Source organism: Octopus bimaculoides, chromosome 26 (genome assembly GCF_046866305.1).
Source record: "Octopus bimaculoides isolate indiv1 chromosome 26, ASM4686630v1, whole genome shotgun sequence".
NCBI classification, from domain to species: domain Eukaryota; kingdom Metazoa; phylum Mollusca; class Cephalopoda; order Octopoda; family Octopodidae; genus Octopus; species Octopus bimaculoides.
In genome coordinates, this window is record NC_142953.1 from 24,742,165 (window position 1) to 24,763,159 (window position 20,995).

Genomic DNA, 20,995 nt, shown 5'->3' on the forward strand with positions numbered 1-20,995 from the left:
CACATGTACACATGAGGGGGTACCCAAAAGTAACCAGAAACGATATCTGTAGAACAAGCCCATTGTAGTTCAGATCACTTGATGCAACCCTCAGGCATCAGTCTGCCAACCGGCATCTTCAAGTGTCGTCATACTACCACATAGTGTATCTTTGTTTTGCAGTGTTTCTCCCCTGTTCATCAACTTTTTGCAATGGCTGAAAGGAAGGGACAGTGTGCTTCCATGAAATTCTGTTTTCTGCTGGGGAAAATGGTGGCTGAAATAGTTGCCATGCTTCAAACAACTTACAAGGATGCTGCCATGAGTAAAACACAGGTTTATGAGTGGTTTTTACATTTCAGGAATGGTCGCTTGTTGCCAACCTCGTTCAGGGCGACCATTCACCTCCCAAACGAATACAGACACACAACCACACACACATATACACACACACACACACACCCAATGTCAAATCAGACTGGAGTCTGCTGCAGCTCCCCAGCTTGCGAGTTCTGGTCAAACTGTCCAACCCATGCCAGCATGGACAACAGATGTTAAATGATGACGACGATGACAACGACGACGATGACAACGACGACGATGACAACGACGACGATGACAACGACGACGATGACAACGACGACGATGATGATGATGATGACAACGACAATGATGACGGTGACGATGATGAGTTCCCTTGGTATAACACGGTGATAAGCAGACAGAATTGGTAGCACATAGGATGAAATGCTTAGCAGTATTTTCTTCTGGTTCTCTACATTCTGGGTTCAAATCCCACCCAGATCAACTTTGTCTTTCACCTTTTCAGAGGTCGATAAAATAAAATACCAATCAAGTACTGAGTGGGGTTGATGTAATTGACTTGCCCTCACTCACACCCACCTCAGAATTGCAGGCCTTAAACCCTACATCAGGCCAGTGTTCCATTGAGGGGCCAATGTTGTGATCTCCATCATTTATATATAAAATAGAAACCCGGTCATGAGTCCTGGGGATTAACAAAAAAAAATAATAATAATCCTTTCTACAAAAGGCACAAACCCTGAAATTTTCGTAGGAGGGGACTAACTGTTTGCATTGACCCCAGTCTTTTACTAGTATTTAATTTATCGACCCTGAAAAGATGAAAGGCAAAATTGACCTTGGTGGAATTTGAACTCAGAACATAACTGCAGGTGAAATACTGTTTAAGCAGTTCGTCCCGTGTGCTAATGATTCTGCCAGCTCACCACCTTAATAATAATAATAATAATAATAATAATAATAATATTAAATAATAATAATAATGGTTTCAAATTTTGCCACAAGGACTGTAATTTGAGGGGAGGGGATGAGTTGATTACGTTGATCCCCAGTGTTTAACTGGTACTTATTTTATCAACCTTGAAAGGATGAAAGGTAAAGTCGACCTCGGCAGAATTTGAACTCAGAACGTAGTGACGGGTGAAATGCTACTAAGCATTTCATCTAGCGTGCTAACAATTCTGCCAGCTCACCACCTTAATAATAATAATAATAATAATAATAATAATAATAATAATAATAATAATAATAATGATGATGATAATAATGGGCTTCAAATTTTGCCACAAGTACTCAACTAGTACTTAATATATTGACCCTGAAAGGATGAATTTATCAACCCTGAAAGGATGAAAGGTAAAGTCGACCTCAGCAGAATTTGAACTCAGAACGTAGCAACAGGCAAGATACCACGAAGTATTTCATCCAGCATGTTAACAATTCTACCAGCTTTCCACCTAACTCTTGGTATTGTAGCACCTGCAGGTCTCCATAAATTCTTCTTTCAGGCTGCTGATGGGAACCATCCTCAAGTTCTACCCATACAGAGCAATGTTACTCAGGCTCTGGATGAAGGTGCATGGCTCAGTTGTTAGAGCATTGGGCTCACAATCTTGAGGTAGTGAGTTCAATTCCTAGACTAGGCTGTGTGTTGTGATCTTGAGCAAGACACTTTATTTCTCATCACTGAAGTTCACTCAGCTGTAGAAATGAGTTGCGACATCACAGGTGCCAAGCTGTATCGGCCCCTTTACCTTTCCCTTGGATAACATCGGTGGCATGGAGAGAGGAGGCTGGTATTCATGGGCGACTGCTGGTCTTCCATAAATAACTTTTGCTCAGATTTGTGCCTCAGAGGGGAGCTTTCTAGGTGCAATCCCATGATCATTTATGACAAAAGGGGTCTTTACCCCTTACTCAGGTTCTGAGGGTAACCTCAGTCACTTCTACATGAACCTGCTAACCCTCTTCTCAAAGTCCTCAACCGAGCATATTATGACTCCCATAGACCAAGAGGGGCCAGGGAATCTCTAGGAGGGTGACATGTTGGTAAATTCAAGCTCTAGCCTTTCCAGATTGGTTTGACTCCTCTACTGCATTTATCCACATTCCCAACTCTTGAAGGATTCTTCAGATGAAGACCATGTCTCTTGACAGCAATGAAACACCATACCAAAGATCTTCAGTTGTTTCTTGGTGATGAATGGTATCTCTGGGTTTCCGGTCATTAAGCAGAACTTGTTGCCAATCCTGAATCCTGACTTCTTTCAGCACTGACCAGATCAATGTAATGGGTCTACAAGAAGTAGCAAAATGGTGGGCGAACTATTGAAGAGTTTTGATGAGTCAGGTTCCATCAGCAGAGCGGTGGACGCTGGGGGGGGGGGTATAGGAGGGGAATGAAGGGGGAAGATGTGTGGCAGGGTGGGGAGGGTGTTGTTTGCTTTGGATGAAGTCCAAAGAAAACAAACATTTTATGAAATTATGAGAAAGGAAGGCAAGCATAATGGAATGGTGTTCTGGTGAGAGTCTGCAGAATATAAAGGGATTACAGGAACTGATATATTGACAACTGGAATATTGTTATATTCTGTTGATTAATAGGACTTTGTGTCTGGTTGGCAAGATTCCTGCAGCAAAATAAAATCTATTTTCTTGTCTGTACATATATATATATATATATATATATATATATATATATATATATATATATATATATATATATATATGTGTGGATATGTGTGTGCGTATGTGTGTGTGTGCATATCTATGTATGTAGATATGTATCTACATATATATCTTAGTGTATATGTATATGCAAATGTGTGTGTGTGTGTGTGTGTGTGTGTGTGTGTATATATATATATATATATATATATATATATATATATATACATGCACACACATGTGTATACATATATAAATGTATGTATAAAAGTATAAATATCTATGTACATATATGTATATGAGAGTGTGAGTGTGTGTTTGTGTGTGTTTGTATATATATGTATATATGTATATAATCCTCCTTCATATATATATGTATATAATTCTCCTTCATATATATATGTATATAATCCTCCTTCATATATATATGTATATAATCCTCCTTCATATATATATGTATATAATTCTCCTTCCTATGTATACATACATACAGGCCCATAGCCTAACAACTAGGGTGTTGGACTCCCAAGTGTAGGGTTCAATTCTTAGAGCTGGCAGTGCGGTGTGTCTTTGACCAAGAGTCATCTTGTAACATTGCTCAAGTCAGCTCTAGTGAAAATGAGTACCTAACTTTCTTTTCCCCCAGTGTCACACCTTGAATGCTCAGCTGGAAAAAGGGTGGATTGGGGGTCTACCTGCAACGGAGTACTTAGTGAAGTATTACAGCAATTTGCAAAAATGTATCACAAACTATCTTGTTATACAGTCATACTTGCTTCATGGTTATAACTAAGCTTGCGTGCATGTACGTATGTGCGAGTGTGCGTGTGTGTGTGAGTGCTTATGTTAATGTGTGTGTATGTGTGAGTGTGTGTGCATATGAGTGTGTGCGTGTGTATAGGTGAGTGCATGTGTGTGTTGTGTGTGTTTGTGTGAGTGTGTGTGTGCACGAGTGTGTTTGTGTGTGTGTGTGAGTGCTTATGCTAATGTGTGTGTGTGTGTGAGTCTGGGTGCATATGAGTGTGTGCGTGTGTATGTGTGAGTGCATGTGCATGTGTGTGTGGGCGAGTGTGTGTATGTGTTAATCTGTGTGTGTGTGTGTGTATGTGTTTGTGTGAAGGTGTGTATGTCTGAGTGTGTGTATGTGTGCATAAAGAAGTGCCAAGCTCTAACTGTGGAGGAGGGTTGACCCAGGAAGACGCGAGACAAAGTGGTAAGAAAGGATCTTCAGACACTGGGCCTCACTTAAGAAAATGGCAAGGGACCAGGAGTTGTGGCGATTTTGCTGTTTTTGAGAAGACACATCAATCTGAGTAAAACTGTGGTAATCTACACACACAGGCTTGTCCTTCAGAGGTACCAGTACCATGTAAAATGCACTCACGCTAGTGATGTTTAAATGCACCCATGCCGGTGGTGGTGGTGGTGGTGGTGGTGGTGGTGGTGGTGGTGGCAGCGGCAGTGGTGGTGGTGGTGATGATGATGATGATGATGACGACAACAATGGCAGCTGCGCTGGTCATGGTCGTGGTCCTGCTGCTGCTGCTGCTGCTGCTACTACTGGTGGTACTGGCTGTTGATGATGATGACGACGACGATGATGATAATGATGGTGATGATGACTCTTCTGCTTCTTCCCCCCCCCCTCCCCATTCTTAAACAATATTAACAATATTAATTCTTCTCCACATTGGCATTTGGCCAAAAATTTTAAAAGAAAGAAGCAGGATCATAGCCAACGTATCCACATTTCAACATTATAGATACACACATATATATGTGTGTATATATATATATATATATATATACACACACATATATATATATATATATATACACATACATACACAGTGGAGAGCAACAGAAACTTATATATATATATATATATACACATATGCATATATGATTATACATCAGAAGAAGCGTAGGAAACATCTCCATTCTGCACCCATAAACACACATCAACAGAGACAGCCATTGCAGAAATAACGATTTTTTGGCCCCTCAAATTGGATAATTAAGAACATGGCCACACAATGGATCCCCAGACGCTGAATCTATTCCCACTCCATAGTTTGCTGAAGGCTGGACAGAAATATAGAGGGAAGGAGGGGGGGGGGGCTTGTGGAGGGGGGCTTGTGGGGTGAGGGAAGTTGTATGCGTGTGCATGTGAAGAGTGTGTACAAGTGTGCACACGTGGTTGTGTGTGCGTATGAGGAGTGTGTATATATGTGCGCACGTGTGTGTGTATGTGTGTGTGCATGTGAGTGAGTAGTGGGCAATGATTTTGGTTTTTGAGTGTGTACGTGTGTGTATGTATGTGTGGGGGGGGATGGAATGCTTCTGTCTATGGGTGTATTTGTACGTGTGTGTGTGTGTGTGTGTGTAAGGTTCTATGAATGCATGTACAATATATGCTCATCATCCATTGTCCCTGTTCCTTCCTATTATTCACATAAACATCATCAACACCATCATCACCATCATCATTATCATCATCATTATCACCACCACTACTACCACTGTCACTCCCTACAGCCCCTCCGCCACCACCACTCCTGCCATCAGCCATTCCCCCACCTTTAACCACCCCACACTTTCACCCATATACTCTTACAGCTTCTACACATCCACAACCCCTGTTCTTGTACCACCAGGGTCCACCCTGACTCCTTATCACCTCTATCTCCTCTCTCTATCCACAATCCACCCTTGGTGGCTTCCACCCTCTTTTCTATACAATGAATAACCCTGTATCCTTTATACACAGACAAACTTGCTCTCTTCAGGCCTCTCTTTTCATATTTTAACCCCTCACCTTCTAGCATAAAGCCAACACCCTCCCTGTTGTAGCCAGGGCTGGATTAAGATCCGTAGAGGTCCTAAGCACATAAAGGATTTTGATGCCCCCGTAAAAGATTTTGGTGCCCCAATATATATGTAACATGGCACTCCGTCGGTTACAACGATGAGGATTCCGGTTGATCCAATGAATGGAACAGCCTGCTCATGAAATTAACGTGCAAGTGGCTGAGCACTCCACAGACATATGTACTCTTAATGTAGTTCTCGGGGATATTCAGCGTGACACAGTGTGACAAGGCTGACCCTTTGAATTACAGGGACAACAGAAACAGGAAGTAAGAGTGAGAGAAAGTTGTAGTGAAAGAGTACAGCAGGGTTCGCCACCATCCCCTGCCGGAGCCTCGTGGAGCTTTAGGTGTTTTTGCTTGATAAACACTCACAACATCTGGTCTGGGAATCAAAACCGCGATCCTATGACTGCGAGTCACTGCCCTAACCACTGGGCCATTGCACCTCCAGATATATATATAATTCAAAGTATAAACATTAATAAACCATAAAATAATTTTTCATTTAAAATAACACACAAAAACCGTTAGATTCACTGCAATATTTAAATTTAATTTGTCAAAATATTTTCGTCACTTTGAGACTGCGACCTGTTCACTGACAAAATTCCAAGCTGCAGCACGGAATTCCAAGATGCACCACGGAATTCCAAGATGCAGCACAGAACTCCAAGATGCAGCACAAAATTTTGTCAGTGAACAGGTTGCGGTCTCAAAGCGACAAAAATATTTTGACAAATTAAATTTAAATGTTGAAGTGAATCTAACGGCTTGTATGTTATTTTAAATAGCTTATAAACACCTTCCATGCTGCAATTGTTTTCGTTCCAGCACACGATCTCAGATCAGGTCACTTGCTATGCAAGTACATCTCCGTAATTTTTTATTTTTCAAACTGAAACAAAACTAAGATGGAAAATAATGTTTATTTTTGTATCCTTCCATTTTATTAACATTTGGAAAGTTTCCTCCTACTTTTTTTTCCTCAATTGCAGAGTCTTTGATCAGATCCTCCCTATGGCACCATGAACACTTTGAAATTATATTTCCAATCATACAAACCACTTCGAATATTACTTTAGCAAGTTTAAGGTGATTTCTTTTGTGCTGTAAACCCTTTACCATTTCTGTGGTGCCCCACCTCCTTCTCTTGATGCCCTAAGCAGGTACTTATTTTGCATAATGGTTCATCCATGAGGTAGTGAGTTCGATTCCCAGACCGGGTTGTGTGTTGTGTTCTTCAGCAAGACCCTTTATTTCACGTTGCTTCAGTTTACTCAGCTGTAGAAATGAGTTGTGACGTCATTGGTGCCAAGCTGTACCAGCCCCTTTCCCTTTCCCTTTTTTTATAACATCGATGGTATGGAGAGAAGAGGCTGGTAGGGATGGACGACTGCTGGTCTTCCACAAACAACCTTGCCCAGACTTGTGCCTCAGGGGGAACTTTCTAGGTGCAATCCCATGGCCATCCATGACTGAAGGGGATCTTTACCTTTAATCCAAGGGGTCTTAGACTTGCTGTCTGCAAGGAAACCTCACTAGTACTGGTGTCACAAAAAAAAAAAGCACCTAGTGCAATGTGTAAAGTGGTTGGATGCATTAAGAAAAACATCCAGCTGCAGAAGCCATGCCAAAGCAGACACTGCAGTATGAGGCAGTCCTTGGATTTGTCGGATCCTGTCAAACCAGCCGATTTAGGGCAGCATGGAACATGGACGTTGAATGATGACGATGATGATGTTGATGACGACGATGACAAAATAATATACCCAAATATAGCAACAAGTTAGTCGGTTGTGCGTTTATGAACAGCCACTAAAAAAGAAAATAACACAATCAAAAAGGGGAGGTAACTTGAGAACGACTGCTGGGGGGGGGGTAATTTGGCAAGGGAGATAACTTACAAAACTTGCAAAAAAATAACAGTGGCATGATTATGTTACCGTATACGGTGGCTAAAAATACACTTTTTACCAAATAAATGTCATCCCGGACCCTAAATGCGAATTTAGGCCCCCCCCCCCTCATCAGCTAATTTTGTCTCTAACACTAATTTTTTTCCTGAATATGCACAGCTGAAATCGGAGAGCGTTTAATATGCCCATGCGCCTTTTATACCAGCAAATAGAGTAGGTCTATATAAAAGAAGAGGAAGTGATGATGAGGGCACGCGGTAGTCTATGTTGTTGTGGGCACTCCGTCGCTTACGACGTCGAGGGTTCCAGTTGATCCGATCAACGGAACAGCCTGCTCGTGAAATTAACGTGCAAGTGGCTGAGCACTCCACAGACACGTGTACCCTTAACGTAGTTCTCGGGGACATTCAGCGTGACAAGGCTGACCCTTTGAATTACAGGCATAACAGAAACAGGAAGTAAGAGTGAGAGAAAGTTGTGGTGAAAGAGTACAGCAGGGTTCGCCACCATCCCCTGCCGGAGCCTCGTGGAGCTTTTAGGTGTTTTCGCTCAATAAACACTCACAACGCCCGGTCTGGGAATCGAAACCGCGATCCTATGACCGCGTGTCCGCTGCCCTAACTACTGGGCCATTGCGCCTCCACGGTAGTCTATGTACATACTGGCTCATCTCATAAATAATGGGTTTTTTTAATATATTTCTTTTATGTTGAAAAATAAAGATAAACAAAGTTCTTTTTTAACCTAAAATATGCTCTCTTTCATTTTCTACAATGCTCTTCCATCTATCTGGTCGACATGCAAGGCCCCTCTTCCAAAATTCACTTGTCCGTGATGAAAAATATTCCTCCAGTATTGTTCTGACCTCGTCTACAGAATTCATATTTTTTCCGTCCAAATAGTTTTGGACTACGGAATAAATGATAATCAGATGGGGAAATATCCGGCGAATATGGTGAGTGGGGCCATCGTTTCCCATTCAAACTGCTCCAGCCTTTGGAATGTCATCCTCACTCTATGTGGCCGAGCATTATTCTGATGGAAAAACACCTTTCGTCTTGGATGCAAAGATGGTCGTTTTTCTTCTAGCGCTGACTTAAGCTGCTCGCAGTAGATCTTCTTTGTTATCGTTTGGTTTGGGTTTAAAAGTTGAAAGTGAACTCAACTTTTCATATCCCACCAAACAGATAACAACACTTTACGTGGGTAAATACTTTCTTTAATCTGGGGAGCCGATGTGCCTCCTTTCCATATCCACTATCTTTGGCACTTGACATTTTCATAGAGAATTCATTTCTTGTCACCAGGCAATTTTCGGTCCAATAAGGTTCATTCGTGAAACATGGCAGCAAATAAGAGCATACATTCACTCCCTGTGCGTGAGGAACCCATTGACCCAATTTGCTGACTTTCTCGACGGCACGCAGGTGTCGATGAATGGTTGAATGACCAAATCCAAGCTTCTCTACTAGTTCTTCAATAATTACGGTGGGATTTTGTTCCACCAGAATTTGCAGGACATCCTCGTCAAGCTCTAGAGATCTTCCTGGACGAAGTTCATCTTCTAGGCTGTAGTTTCCAGCTTGGAATTTCTGGAACTACCGTTGACACTGGCTTTCCATTGCATTGTTGCTGTAATGAACTCAAAAAGCAAAATATGCCGAATATGTTCGTTTGTAGCTTTGAAAAAATAAGCAGCTAAAACTACTACCTGCTTTTATAGTAAGTTGATGCGGATAGTTTATCCCATCCCCTTCCTACTTTTAGTTCACACAATTGAAAAAACTGCCTTATTTATGGGATGACCCAATATAATACTCTAGGTGTATTTGTATGTGTGTGTGTGTGTGTGTGTGTGTGTGTGTGCATGTGTGTGTGTGCATGTGTGTGTGTACATGTGTGTGTGTGTGTACATGTGTGTGTGTGTGTGTGTGTGACTGGGGTGTTAGAAACACCTACATTGCTAGTGACAATCATAATTCTCCTATTTGGTAAAACATTGCAAACTTCTGCTTATATTAATTTCATATATATATATGTATATGTGTATATATATATATATTCCTTTTTTTCTTTTTTTTTCTTTCGAATAATACTGGTTGTTTGACAGGGACAATCATTTACAACAATTATGCAAAAGAAAGTAACAAAACAAAAGCCCTTTCGGCCTTGCTATCTGCAGCCTACAGTACCATGTTGTCTGTTCTTTTCAACTATCTAATACTCTCTTGTAATTTGGGCCATGCCAAGGAGGTAAACCTTTTGTAACAGTTCTACTAGACACTTTATTCTAATTTCATTTATTATTATTATTATTATTATTATTATTAAGGCGACCAGCTTGAAGAATCGTTAACACGCCGGACGAAATGCTTAGTGGTATTTCGCCAGTCCTACGTTCTGAGTTGAAATTCCGCCGAAGTCAACTTTGCCTTTCATCTTTTCGGAGTCGATTGGATAAGTACCAGTGAAACACTGGGGTCGGTGTTGGGAAATAAAAATTTCTAACATCAGACTACAACGAGTAACCTTAGATGCCAAGAACCCTCCTAAAATACCCTAGCTATCCCTAACAACACTGTTTTCTGAAGCTGCACTAAACTAGGTTTTATGCCTATTTCCTCTATTCATCTATTCAAACCTTTAGGGAGAGTTCATAATGCACCTATATCTACAAGGATACATTTTACCTGCTTTTCAATAGCCTCTGTAACTCAATAGCTTGGTCCTGGTATTTTGCTATTTTCTCTATACCTCTCATATTGACTTTCTCGTAATTTGGGACTGTACAGTCAATTATCTGGCATTTTCTATTCTCTTCGTCTACTTCTACTACTACTACTACCACTACTAAACCAGGCCTTCTAGCTTCTATCATACTGTCAGTCTCAATGTTAGAATCCCACAACACCTTACAGTTCTTACTTTCTAGCGCTATACTAGGTTCATGTTTGTACTATTTATTACTATCATTATTATTATTACCCTGGGCGCGTAAGCGAAAGCAGGGTGTTGTAGCCACTCGTCTTAGTCTGTTTGTGTGTCTGCAAAATTATTGGAAAATGGATTTTCGCCGAATATGGCAAAAAGACCCATTGGGTGAGTAGGTTGAACTCATTATTTTGGTTTGATTATCTTCAAAACAGGCGGACGGGTGAATCAAAATGTTGTTGTTTTTTCTTCCTTCGTTACATATGCATTGTGGAGGCGCAATGGCCCAGTGGTTAGGACAGCGGACACGCGGTCATAGGATCGCGGTTTCGATTCCCAGACCGGGCGTTGTGAGTGTTTATTGAGCGAAAACACCTAAAGCTCCACGAGGCTCCGGCAGGGGATGGTGGCGAACCCTGCTGTACTCTTCCACCACAACTTTCTCTCACTCTTACTTCCTGTAATGGTCAGCCTTGTCGCACTGTGTCACGCTGAATCTCCCCGAGAACTACGTTAAGAGTACACGTGTCTGTGGAGTGCTCAGCCACTTGCACGTTAATTTCACGAGCAGGCTGTTCCGTTGATCGGATCAACTGGAACCTTTGACGTCGTAAGCGACGGAGTACCAACAACACCATATGCATAAACGATAGGCAGGGGAAATAACTCTTGGTGTCATTTTGTTGAACTATAAATTCGTCTGAGAATATATTTATTAAATTAAATTTTATTCTATCCTTGTGTGTGCGCAGGGTATGCATCGCCCCTCCGATGCCTTTTGTTTCTTTGGTTTTGTATTTTCATTATTATTTTTTCCCGATTAATTTGCATTTTATTTCATCTTCCGACTGGGTCGCAACCAGAGTCCTAAGGAACGACTTTTGCTTTGTATTCGTACAAGTTGACTCCAAGTCTCACCCAGAGACTTCAAAAGACAACAAGTTAGCAGTTCATGTTGGTGTTATGCCTAGGGTGCCATATATTTGGTTTTGTACGTAGTGTTGTTCTAAAGAATGTTTAAGAAACCATAAGAAAATTATGTGTTTGTTTTAAAATTTGAGATTACATAGTCAGTATTTTACATAGGATATGGGCAGTTCCGATGAGCACTATCTTTTGAATTTCTGCCATTTTTTGGATTTCCTGGTATCTGAGTTAGGTAGCAATCAGCTCCTTTTGCTATCATTCCTAGAGCACCTATGACAACAGGTAGTGTTTTAGTCTTCAGGTTCCACATTTTGCTAATTTCTATTTCAAGATCTGGTGATCCTTCGATATGAGCACAATATATATCACTTCTTAAAGCAAGTGGTATTTGTTTGTTTCTGAAGAAGATCGTCGCTTTCTGTAAAAAAAAAAAAATTTTTTTTTTTTTTTATATGTGGGGTAGGTGGAAAGGGGATCTCTTGCAGTCGGCACAAAAGCGAAAGAGACAGAGAGAGCACGATTGAATCAGGGAAGTTCTTTTCAAGTTAGCGTACGTGCGTGTGTGTGTCTCTCTCTCTCTCTCTCTCTCTCTCTGCAAATTACCCAGTGAATATACTGTGCAGCTCTTATCATGCCTGTTGAAATACGTGGGAGCAAGAAGACTGCACATGGAGGCAACATGATCCATGGTTTCACTTTGTTGTTTACAAACATGATATGTTGAGCTACTGCCATTCTTTAAGATTTTGACCTGGTAGCTTCTTATAGGTAGGCATTGATCTTGGGCTGCTATGATAAACCCTCCTGTCTCTGATTTTAAACCAGAAGACACCAACCATTGATGGGTAAGGGCTTTGTCAACATCAGCATCATTAGCTCTCTTTGGGTATTTGCCATTGAGAGGTTTTTCTTGCCATTTATCTGTAAGAATATCTACGACAACAGTTTCAGCATGGGTTTTCATATGCTTAGCTTTTTCTGTACTTGTTTCCAGTACATCTAATTCTGTTGTATTTGGAATTCACTCAGATATTTCTTTACCTGTTTTGTTACTGAGTATGATGCTTTCTTGTTTTCATGTTTTGAGACGAGTTTTAACATCCAGTCACCAGAGTTTTTCAGGTAGGTGTTTAGGTTAATTACAGCAATCTTCATTGTTAATTCCAGTTGTAAAAATCCACAGCCACCCTCTTTTCTTGGAAAGTAAAGTCGTTCTACATCTGCCTTAGGGTGGTGCGTTCTATGCATTGTCAATAATTTTCATATTTTTCTGTCAAGATTACAGATTTCAGTAATTGACCAGTTAACGATATTGAAACTGTAACTAACAACCGGTATGGCTAAAGTATTGATCGCTTCGATCCTGTTTCTTTCAATCAGCTCTGTCTTGAGAACTGCCCTTCTTTTCTGATCCTTTCCCTCATCATTGAATGTTTGATTCCATCACCTTCAACTACACTTCGGTATTTGTAGCTCTCCACTGGTTCTAATTCCTTTATGACATTCTGTTGGTCAAGATTAACGTTGGATGTTTCTATTATTTCTCCTCTGATAAAGGTAGCTTTTGCACACTTATCTAATCCAAATTCTATCCTGATGTCATCGCTGAATTGTTTAACAATTGCTAGTAAGCCCTGTAGTTGTTGGTCATTTTTTTACAAAGAGCTTTAAATCATCCATGTAAAAGAGATGATTTATATTTTTATCAACAATTTTATGGCCATATTGTAATAATATTACATGGAGAAATGCGAGCATGAAAAGTAATATTCTTAAGATTATAAACCTAGAAAAGTACAGGACAAGCTATTACACCTGTAAAAGTATAGGACAAGCTATTACTTCTAGTAAAGAATAAGAAACTTTTTACTTAAAATATTGCAGCAAAGAATGCTAGTTCTTCTAATTTATCCCTCTTTACAGTTCTCATCTTTTAAATCTATTGTGCTAAACTTTTCAGCAAATTTGTAAGTTTGTCTAATTAGTCACTTTTTTCTGTATTGAAGGTAGTAAATTAGCCAAATTCTACTTAAATAAGTTATAGTGTTATTTGTAAACTATAATAAAATAAGTTTTAATATTCAAATTTTAATTTTAGCTGCAATATTTTAAGTAAAAAGTTTCTTATTCTTTACTTTACTAGAAGTAATAGCTTGTCCTATATTTTTCCAGGTGTAATAACTTATCCTCTACTTTTCCAGGTTTATAATCTTTAAAATATTACTTTTCATGCTCGCATTTTTCCATGTAATCCATGATTTTTCCAGGTATAGCTATTATATGATAATTAATAATGTGTCAATTAATAATTTAAGATTTTACCTTATAAAATACTGAAAGATAATATTTCAATTTTTCCATGTAAGTGATGAAAATATTTCAATTTTTTTCATGTTTAATTTAAATATATGTTGTGATTGAATTATTTGATATTACCCATCCACACCAAATTAATGGCAGGGATTTGTACCATGTTGTTGGCTGTACCATGGTTCACCAAAAGTTATAAACAACAAAACCCCAAACGCATCAGGTACCAGGCTCACCTTAAGTAACCTAATTTTGCAATATTAGGTCACAGGAATTCATTCAATGAAAAATAAAAATTTCCAATAATTCTGGGATTGCGGGGGAGGGACTCCCCCCACCATTTTGTCCGAACCAAAATAAGGGATTTGCAGCATATTAGGAGGTCAGGGTTTTGTTGTTTTTTTTCCTTAGTGAAAATCGTACGGGTGTTAATATAGAAATTTACCATAATGTTGTTATTTAGCCTCAGATCATCCCTGGTACTGCAAACCTATTATCAAAGACATTCCAACCTTCAGCAAACCGTCTAGGACATTACGCACAATGGGCATGTAATTTAGGTACGGGGATACTTTGACTGCTATATTTAGCGTGTATATTCTAAGGTGGCGAGCTGGTTCAATTACGTGATGAGATTTTTTCAGTGGCTGTGTGGTAAGTAGCTTGCTTACCAACCACATGGTTCCGGGTTCAGTCCCACTGTGTGGCACCTTGGGCAAGTGTCTTCTACTATAGCCTCAGGCCGACCAAAGGCTTGTGAGTGGATTTGGTAGACGGAAACTGAAAGAAGCCTGTTGTATATATGTATATATATGTATGTGTGTGTATAAGTTTGTGTGTCTGTGTTTGTCCCCCAACATCACTTGACAACGAATGCTGGTGTGTTTACGTCCCCGTAACTTAGCGGTTCGGCAAAAGAGACTAATAGAATAAGTACTAGGCTTACAAAGAATAAGTCCTGGGGTCGATTTCTTCAACTAAAGGCAGTGCTCCAGCATGGTCACAGTCAAATGACTGAAACAAGTAAAAGAGTATATATCATCGGCAGAAGTTAGAGAGTAAGTCAAAAGCTGAGAGTTTCGTGTACTGGCGCTTACCAAACACGAATTTGTCCATTGTCACTCTGTAACTTCTGACGAAATAACTTCTAAAATACAGAATTTTGTCAAAAACATTAAGAGTAAACCCTGTTCTATGTGACACATTCTACCAGTATCGGAAGTTTCAAACTATTTAGTTTAAAAAAATAATTAAATAATCAGTACATCAAAATTGAATAGATCCGGAATGGATAAAAGGCAAAGTTGACCTTGGCGGAATTTAAACTCAAATGAAAAGACACACGAAGTACCATTAAATATTTTGGCTGGCATGTGAACATTTTTGCCAGCTCACTGCCTTAGAATATAAGTATTCATTTTAGAAATATATTCCTATTGCTTGGGGCGTCACTCCCTTACTTACTTCCTGACTTTAAATTTCGTGACATTTTACCTCATAACTCTTTTTCTACTAATTTTTGTTCAATGCCACTAACGATTCTGAATTCCTCATGCATTTTTCTATCATTTAAGCCTAAGAAAAGTATACTTTTATTTTAAAATTAAAAAAATCTATGTTAATTGAAGATGAATAGGTACCTTGCTGCCGTACCCCCCCCCCTCGCACCTTGAGGTCTGACATATTTTGATGTAACTTTTTTTTTACTGAACCAAATCTCACACTATTTATGCCAAAGTGTAGCCGAGGAGGTGTCCTCTTTAAAACTATAAACAGATTGCAATTTAGTTGAGAATTGGGTTAATGTTTACATCTTGATGCAGGAAATGAAAATCCAAAAAATATACTGGAATGGGTGTAAAACAGTGTGTAGGGAACGAATATGAAAAGAAAAAATGCGCGCAAAGCAATGAGAGGTTGGGGAGAGGACTTCGGAAAATTCACAAGATCCGAGATTTTCCCTCGTAACTTTTAGGAAAATGGGGGGGGGGGTCAATGAAATTTTATAGAAATACCTTTCAAACGGCATACATTACGATTATAAAGAAATTTGTGGGGAAAATCTTTTTCAAGGGGGTGGGGAGAGGATTTCGGAAAATTCACAAGATCCGAGCTTTTCCCTCGTAGCTTCTTGGAAAATGGGGTTTTTTTCAATGAAATTTTATAGAAATACCTTTCAAACGGCATACATTACGATTATAAAGAAATTTGTGGGGAAAATCTCTTACAAGGGGGTGGGGAGAGGACTTCGGAAAATTCACAAGATCCGAGCTTTTCCCTCGTAGCTTCTAGGAAAATGGGTTTTTTTTCAATGAAATTTTATAGAAATACCTTTCAAACGGCATACATTACGATTATAAAGAAATTTGTGGGGAAAATCTCTTACAAGGGGGTGGGGAGAGGACTTCGGAAAATTCACAAGATCCGAGCTTTTCCCTCGTAGCTTCTAGGAAAATGGGTTTTTTTTCAATGAAATTTTATAGAAATACCTTTCAAACGGCATACATTACGATTATAAAGAAATTTGTGGGGAAAATCTTTTACAAGGGGATGGAGAGAGGACTTCGGAAAATTCACAAGATCCGAATTTTTCCTCGTTATATTTCGAAATCACATTCAACTTTCACAACGGAATGTTTTTTCTACCCACTTCCAATAATTCTTAATGTTTTGGCTTCATTTTTGTTTCATTTTATCTTCGATTATTTTGACACTTTTTTTAACCCTCCCGTCGTTATTCTCCATTCATTCGTTATTACTTTCTCTCTCTTCATCTATACAGAGAGAGAATATATTAAACGTAAATTGAAAACAGAACACCAAAGGATATCGCGGTACACGTATTTTCAATTTACCTTTAATATATTCTTTCACCTCTGCCACCATCCGGCATATACAGGTGCTTACACTTATCAAGTATTACCTCTAAAATTTACAGTATATATAGAGATAGATAGATACATATATATCTACATATATACATATAGATATGTATACATATATAAACACACATACAAACATATATATACACACACACACGTATATACACACACGTACACACACACACACACACACACATATATATATATATAGATACGTTTCCGAAGAAATCTTTTTTTTTAAATGCACTTTTAAAGGTGCGAAACTGCATCAGCCCCCCCCCCCCTTCTTTACACATATTTTAAGATGACATTTTGCAGAAATACATTTTTCTAGAGTGTAGGTTACATTTGATTGAAACGTCAAAGAAGTTTGAAAAGAACAATAAACGGATGCTGAAGTTATAAAAATTAGTATTAACGATGTCTGGACACAAAAAAAACGTTAGTGTTTGTATGAAAGAAGTCAAAGTGTATTAAAACAATATCTTTTACCTACCTGCTAAAATTACTGGATATATAGATCCCAGGATATATAAGTCCTAAGCTGCAAAACAGTTTTGAAATGTCTTTCCACTTCCCTTTAGCAATTTTTTTTGTGCCAAAGTCTTAAGAGGGAACCAATCCGCTTCGAATTCGGCTGGAGAAAGTTAGTTAGTAAAGGTATGTTTTGTCATTTATGTATTGTTTTTTGTTTTGGCCTGTACAATATATATCGTATTTATGCACATTTTCAAATATTTTCAGAGAGGTGGGGTTCCAGTTTCCTACCCCATCCTTTTTTCAAAGAAAAATAAGGGGTTTGCGGCACATTAGGAGGTCAAGGTAGGTGATTACACGCGAGAAATCCGACGGTTATTATTTTTTATGAACTGCGTGGAGAAGCACTTGTAAAAATTTATCCAAATGGTTTCATAAATATGGGTGTTGAATATCGTTTCCTGAAAGAAAAAAGTTAAGGGTGGTTGAACATCAAGAACCAATTCTTCCGTGTCCTCAGAAACATGGCAAAAGTCTTCCAGCTTCTAAAAGAAACTTATGAAGTCGCTGAGTTGGCGACATACTGTTTGAGATACTTCGGTCTCATTCCGGGACAAACAAAGCACTTTTTCCAGCTTCCCCATAAATGCTCAATATTCTGAATGTGAATAGCTGGGTTATGGGGGTCCACAAAGTGTTCAGTAACCTGATAGTGTGTATAGCCCATGCTGCAAAAGTTACTGTACGCACGCGAACAGTCACTATAAATTATTGTTCCGGCCTGACGTAATGTCTAATGATAGGAATGAGGGTGTCAGCATCCCTTCTGTTGCCCTCACCACATTCGGTCAAAAGTGGGGCCATAAACACTCTCTTCGTCAAGAGTTCCAGTCCACCAAAAAGCCAAACCGTTTTCATTATTCTGCTCCATTGATATTTTCAATGGACCAGAACAGTTTCATCAATCTCAGTTTCAACCCCATCTCCTCCGATCACATTTTGGTGGTTTTCCTTCATAAAGAGTGATATTGCAACAGTTGCATAGAGTCATGATGTTAGAGCAAAATTAGGATTTTGTATGTCTGTACGTACACCTGTGTGAGAGAGAAAGGGAGAGAGATAGAGTGAGTGAAGGTGATGATGGATGTCTTTTAGGGTACACACTCATATAGAAAATCTTTTCTACTCTCGACACAAGGCCCGAAATTTTTGGAGAGGGGGCCAGTCGATTATATCGACCCAGTATGCAACTGGTACTTAAATTATCGACCACGAAAGGATGAAAGGCAAAGTTGACCTCGGCGAAATCTGAACTCAGAAAGTAAAGACAGACGAAATACCGCTAAGCATTTCGCCCGGTGTGCTAACGTTTCTTATTTCTTTATTGCCCACAAGGGGCTAAACATAGAGGGGACAAACAAAGACAGACAAGGGGATTAAGTCGATTACATCGACCCAGTGCATAACTGGTACTTAATTAATCGACCCCCGAAAGGCAAAGTCGACCTCGGTAAATTTGAACTCAGAACATAAAGACAGACGAAATACCGCTAAGCATTTCGCCCGGCGTGCTAACGTTTCTGCCAGCTCACCGCCTACACTCATTTAGAAAATGTGACGTTGTCATGGTTGTCGTATAAATGTTTACGATAGATGACTTATGGAAAAGATTATAATTTAAAATTTTTGTTATTCAAATGTCAATGAAAATAAAGTTTAGTTAGTGGTGAAAATAGTACTGAATCTTTTGAAACTCGGTTTTGGAATGCATAAGGAATATATGCACCCTGAAAAACTCCAAAATTGATCCACGCATCCCCCCACCCCGCTACTCAGCAATAAAGGGTGCGCGAGCGCAACAATCTCTACAGCTCCCAAAAAAGGGAACGGCTGAAATAGAAGTGAAACAGCATGTTATACATACCTGTTGTATACATCGGTCTTGTTTTATTGCTTTAAAGGTTAGCGTTTCTCATAGAAGCAAACACGAATAATTCTCCGTCATACGTCTACTAAAAAACTTAACATACTTCCAAAATGGGACTTCATCTATGTTTGTGTACGTGCGTCTGTGTAGATGTGTGTGTGTGTGTGTGTGAACCATCCCATCAGCAACAATCATCATCATCATCATCATCACCTTCTTCATAACAAGAAGCAACTGTTGTCTGTTGCTATGCTTCTGAAATTGTGTAGGTGTGTGTATGTGGGGGATGGGTTGCAAGATAAATTAATTTTGGCGGTAAGGACTGAACCCATTGTGTCATTATCATAATTAAAAATAAATTCGAAGGATTAACATCGCACAAGTTCATCATACATTATTTCCTTAAACTCTAACTGAGATCAAGAAGTTACCACAATCATCTTCATAATAGTATTTGTACCCTTTAAAAAGAAGCAGGTGTTGCTATTTTTCTGAATTTATTTTACATTCTGTACACCCAGATTGGAACTTTTATTGTACCTTGCACCAGAGAACATTATAAATTATCTGAAGACAAAACATATTGCCAATGAAAAAACGTGTGCTTGCACACATTCGATGAATTTTCAAAATTCTAGTCCTTCTACTGACTGGTTTGTCATTAGAAAGTGCGCTTATTGTAAAAAAGAAAAAAAGAAGACTCTTTCCATCAGGAAAGGTACATTTACAGAAAACTCTAAGCTGCCATTATATGTAATTTTTCATATAATGTTTGATTTTATTTTCGAAGTGCCTGTCACGATATCTGCAAGTATGAATTGCATTGATATAAAAACTGCCGTACAGTGATACCAGTTCTGTAGAGATGTTTGTTCGGCAAAACTGCTGCAGGACAAAACTCCCTTCGGTGGTCCGGATCATATATTGGAATTCGATGAAAGCTTGTTCTTCAATAGCAAGAACAATGGAGGAAGAATGTGTCGCAAAACTTGGGTTGTTGGATGTTATGACACCACAACCAGAAAAGGATTTCTTCAACGTGTACCCGATAGGAGTACAGAGACGTTGGAGAATGTTATCAGATAAAACGTTCTTCCAGGAACTACTGTTATGACTCACAATTTGGCAAGCTATTGTAATCTCCATATACTCGGTTACATTCACCATCCGGTAAATCATTCCAAGAATTTCATAGATTGGTCACCAGAGCATGTACAAATCGGTGGAGGTAAAGATCATGGGATGCACCTCCTTTGGGATATTTTGTTTTGGTTTTATGGCATAACTACAGGGTTTTACCCCCCAGTCATTTTTCTGAAAGTTATGACCTCCCAAAGTCTGGGGGGTAAAACCCTGTAGTTATGCCGGTTTTATTTTGGTAGACATTGGAATTAGACACTGAGGGAAAATGGCTGTAACTTTTTTAATTTTGGCGATTTTCGTTTTCGATAATATGTTTGGTCATGCGATTCCCCCTTTAAAAACTGTTGGACCCCCCTTCCCTACACCCCCACCCCACACTTGATATGCTAGAAATAACAGCTAAACGCGGACAATCCAAATCTTGCATTGGTCTAGATGGACTATATGTAATCTGAACCTTTCCCCCCTTATTTTTTTTTTTTTTTTTACGGAATCCCACGTTTTAGGCTATGGAGATTCCGATTCTGAAAAAAAATTGTTTGAAAAATTTCAATTCCCCCCCACCCTCACCAAGCAGGCTATTTGCATGCTAGAAATAACAGCCAAATCTGGTTAGGGTTAGGGTCAGGGTCAGGGTTA

At 39.2% G+C, this 20,995-nt stretch overlaps 1 long non-coding RNA gene across 1 annotated transcript; it reads right to left on the reverse strand.

The window, feature by feature from the left end:
* Positions 1–7,297: 7,297 nt before the first annotated feature.
* LOC149130989 (uncharacterized) lies at positions 7,298–19,607 on the reverse strand. The gene is made up of 3 exons (XR_016238554.1): positions 19,211–19,607; positions 17,306–18,380; positions 7,298–7,658 (listed from the first exon to the last, which is right to left on the reverse strand). It is a non-coding gene; the product is annotated as an uncharacterized LOC149130989 (long non-coding RNA).
* Positions 19,608–20,995: the final 1,388 nt, after the last annotated feature.